Genomic DNA, 4,239 nt, shown 5'->3' with positions numbered 1-4,239 from the left:
CATTCCTACTAGGAGGAGGGATCTGTCTTATCAGATATTAAGAATACTGCATGTTCTCACTTCTAAGTGGGAACTAAATGATGAGAACACATGGACACAGAGAGAGGAAAAACACACACCAGGGCTTCCTTGAGAGTGGTGGATGGGAGGAGGGAAAGGGTCAGAAAAAATAACTAATTGGGTGCTAGGTGTAGTACCTGGATGATGAAATAATCTGTATAACAAATCCCTGTGACACGAGTTTACCTACATAACAAACTGCACATGTACCTCTGAACCTAAAAGTTAGAAAAATATAATAATGTTTTAAAAGTATTGTTTACATGTTGAAATAATATTGAATTACTTCCAAGTCTTAATAACTAAGACTACTTTCTGGTATAAGGATAGATGATAGACCAACAGAGCCAAACAGAGAAACAGGCTTATATTTATATAGCTATCCGATATATGACAGATGGCATTATAGATCAGTGTAGAAAAGATGGATTAATCAATACATTCTATTGGGACAATGGCATATCCGTATTGGGATACATTTAGATCTGCACCTGACACTTAAATACAAATTAATCCCAGGGAACCTAAGGCTATAACTATGAAAAAAAAAAACACTTTCAAACCCTTAGAAAGACACATGCCACAGTGAAACTTGAAGACATTATGCTGAAAGAAGCCAGTCACAAAAGGAGAAATACTGTATGATTCCACTCGTACATGGTACCCGTAGTCAAACTCATAGAGACAGCAAGTAGAATGGTGCCAGGGGCCTGGGTTTTGGAGAAAATGGGGAGCTATTGCTTCCTGGGTATAGAGTTGCAGTTGGGGGATGATGAAAACTCTATAGGTGAATGGTGGTGATGGTTGCACAACACAGTGAGTGTACTTAAGGCTACTGAAGTGCACGATTTAACATGGTTAAAATGATAAAATCTGTTTTGTATATTTTACCACAGTTTTTAAAAAAAAACTCTTAGAAGACAATGTTACACTCAGTAATGGTACATTGTTATACAGACAGCATCTCCCACTGATAACTAAAAATACTTAATAGGCATTAAAATATTCTTTAAAACATAAAATCACTCACCAGAGGGTAAAATCACTCACCAGAGGGTAAAATCACTGGCCGGAGGGTAAAATCACAGGCCAAAGTCTAAGTAGAAGTGGGAACTCGGAGCAGATTGCAAGAGAAGATGTTTTGGTGCTTAGAGGCTTAGGGAGAATGAGAACACGCTCCTAAGAAATTGTAACTAAAATCCGAGCCTCACCTGGGTATTCTGCCCAAATTCACATCAGCTGATGATTCCCGAAGCTGGCGGCTACAGCGTTAAAGTGGTCCTGTCCTGGGATAGTAGAACTCTAAGCACCTAGTAGAAGTAAGTATAAATACACTTTGAAGGGACCCACCTTCACCTGAGGCCTCACAAAATCCCCCACAAATAATTTTCTAGGGATAACGAACAGCTTACAGTTAAAAACAAAACACAACAAAAACCAACCACACAGGAAACAAAGCGCAAGAGGAAGAATCAGCAGAAACAAAACAGCAGAAAAGGACTCACAGAGATTATTAACAGAAGGAACAGTCTAGAGAGTCCGAGATGCAAAAAGGAAGTAGCAAATATGTTAGTAATATATAAATGAATGTTGACTATAGAAAATAAAAACAATGATTTATGGTGTAAAATTGGAAAAGACAGAATTAAAATACACTGCAACAATAATATAGATCAGGAGGAAGGTAAAAGGAGTTAAAGTGTTCTAAGGTTCTTAGACCAAAGGTAAAAAGTATTGCTTAGCTACAGACTTGGGTAAGTTAACACGCATGTTGAAATTTCTAGTAACCACTAAAGAATAGAAACAGTGTGCTTATAAACTCCAAAGGGGAAAACATGTGATTATTCCAGAAACCTCAATGAATTCAAAAGATTTCAATAAAGAAGGGAAAAAGAAATTGAATAAATAAAAATCCTGGATGGCTAAGCAAATTTTATCAAATATTCAAGAAATAAATAATTCCTAATTGTTTCAAGGGATAGCATAACATGTAAGTGCAAAACTTACAAGAAAAAGAGAAAAGATAATTATCCAACAATCTCTTTCACAAACATAGATGTAAAAATCCTAAGCAAAATAATCGCACATCAAATCAAGCAATGTATAAAAAAAGGAAAACATGAGGTAACCAAGTTGGGTTTATTTTACGAAGCACAGATTGGTTTCACATTTTACAAAACAATGTAATTCACTACATTAACAGATTGAAGTGAAAATCATACAATTAATAAATACAGATAAGAGCATTTGATAAAATTCAATATCTATGACTTCAAAAAATCTTAGCTAAAAAGAAATACAATTTTTTTTTCTTTTGAGACAGGGTCTTTCTCTGTCACCCAGGTTGGAATACAGGGGCACACTCTTGGCTCACTGCAGCCTGTCTCCCAGGCTCAAGGAATCCTCCCACCTCAATCCCCTGAGTAGAGGGGACTACAGGAGCAGGCCACCACACCTGGTTAATTTTTTTTTTTTGTAGAGACAGGTTTGCCATGTGGCCCCAGCTGATCTTGAACTCCTGAGCTCAAGAAATTCATAGTTGGGATTATAGGCACCCGCCACCACGCCTGGCTAATTTTTGTATTTTTACTACAGACAGGGTTTCGCCATGTTGGCCGGGCTCATCTTGAACTTCTGACCTCAGGTGATCCATCTGCCTGGGCCTCCCAAGTGCTAGGATTACAGGTGTGAGCCACCATGCCCAGCCAATATATTTTTTAAAGCCAATTCTTCTCAAATTGATCTATAGATTCAATGTAATTTCAATCAAAATCCAAAGTTTTTGTTTTGTTTTTGTGAAAGTTGTCAAACTCTAACATTTATATATAAGATCCAGAAACACACTTCTAAAGATGAACAAGATAGGGAGATTTACCTTACTAGATTACCTTATTAAAAGGCTATAATGGCTGAGGAGGGCAGATCACGTGGTCAGGAGTTTGAGACCAGCCTGGCCAATATGGCAAAACCCCGTCTCTACTAAAAATACAAAAATTAGACAGGTGTGGTGGTGCACACCTGTAGCCCCAGTTACTCAGGAGGCTGAGGCAGAAGAGTTGCTTGAACCTGGGAGGCAGAGGTTGCAGTGAGCTGAAATTGCACCACTCTGTCGCACTCCAGCCTGGGTGACAGAGTAATATTCCATCTCAAAAAAAAAAAAGCCATAGTAATTAAGGCAGTGTGGTGTTGGTTCAGGGAAAGAAAAAATGGCCAAAGAGAATCATAAACCCGAACAGATCCTTACCTACTGGAAACTTGTTTTGTGATAGGCTTACTTTGTATATTAGTGGAAGAAAGAATGGACTTTTTAAAAATGTGCTAATACAATTTAAAAGCATGACATTAGACCAAGACCTTCCACTGTGCACTAAAATAAATTCCAAATAGATGAAAGGCCTGAGTGTGACAGCCATGTAAAAAACTTATAGAAAACCATATTGAAAAATATTTGATGGATTTGGAGTAAGAAAAGATTTATTTAAAAAGATCCAAAAAACGTAAATTTAAAAAAAATGATAGCCCAAACAGTCTTGAAAAAGAAGACCAAAGTTGGAGAACCCACACATTCCAATTTCAAATGTGTATAACAAGAAATGTATATTTTTTGGCCTTTGTCTCCAGTTTATGCTAATGAGATGACTTAGAGTGGAACCCCTAGATAACCTCAGGATGGGGCTAGCCACCAGAAAGACCATATGATTATATTATTAGAAGGATGAAATTCAGCTCTAAACACCAACCTCAAGGAAATGGGGAGTATTAGAGGGGTACTGGAGATCAGACCTTATAAAACCCTTGGATAAAGAGATTTGATTTTGGGTTGGTGAAGGCATCCACAGTGCTGATAAGGTGTCCCACCTCATCTCCATTGGAATAGAAACCCTTGTGCTCAGCTGGGCACGGTGGCTCACGCCTGTGATCCCAGTACTTTGGGAGGCCGAGGTGGGCGGATCACCTGAGGTCAGGAGTTCAAGACCAGCCTGGCCAACATGGTGAAACCCCATCTCTTCTAAAAATACAAAAACTAGCTGGGCGTGGTGGCAGGCGCCTATAATCCCAGCTTCTCGGGAGGCAGAGGCAAGAGAATCGCTTGAACCCGGGAGGCAGAAGCTGCAGTGAGCCAAGATCATGCCATTGCACCCCAGCCTGGGTGACAGGAGCGAAACTCTGTCTCAAAAA

This window comes from Rhinopithecus bieti, unplaced genomic scaffold, assembly GCF_001698545.2.
Source record: "Rhinopithecus bieti isolate Rb0 unplaced genomic scaffold, ASM169854v2 scaffold_29928, whole genome shotgun sequence".
Taxonomy (NCBI): Eukaryota; Metazoa; Chordata; class Mammalia; order Primates; family Cercopithecidae; genus Rhinopithecus; species Rhinopithecus bieti.
This window is presented reverse-complemented; position numbering follows the sequence as displayed.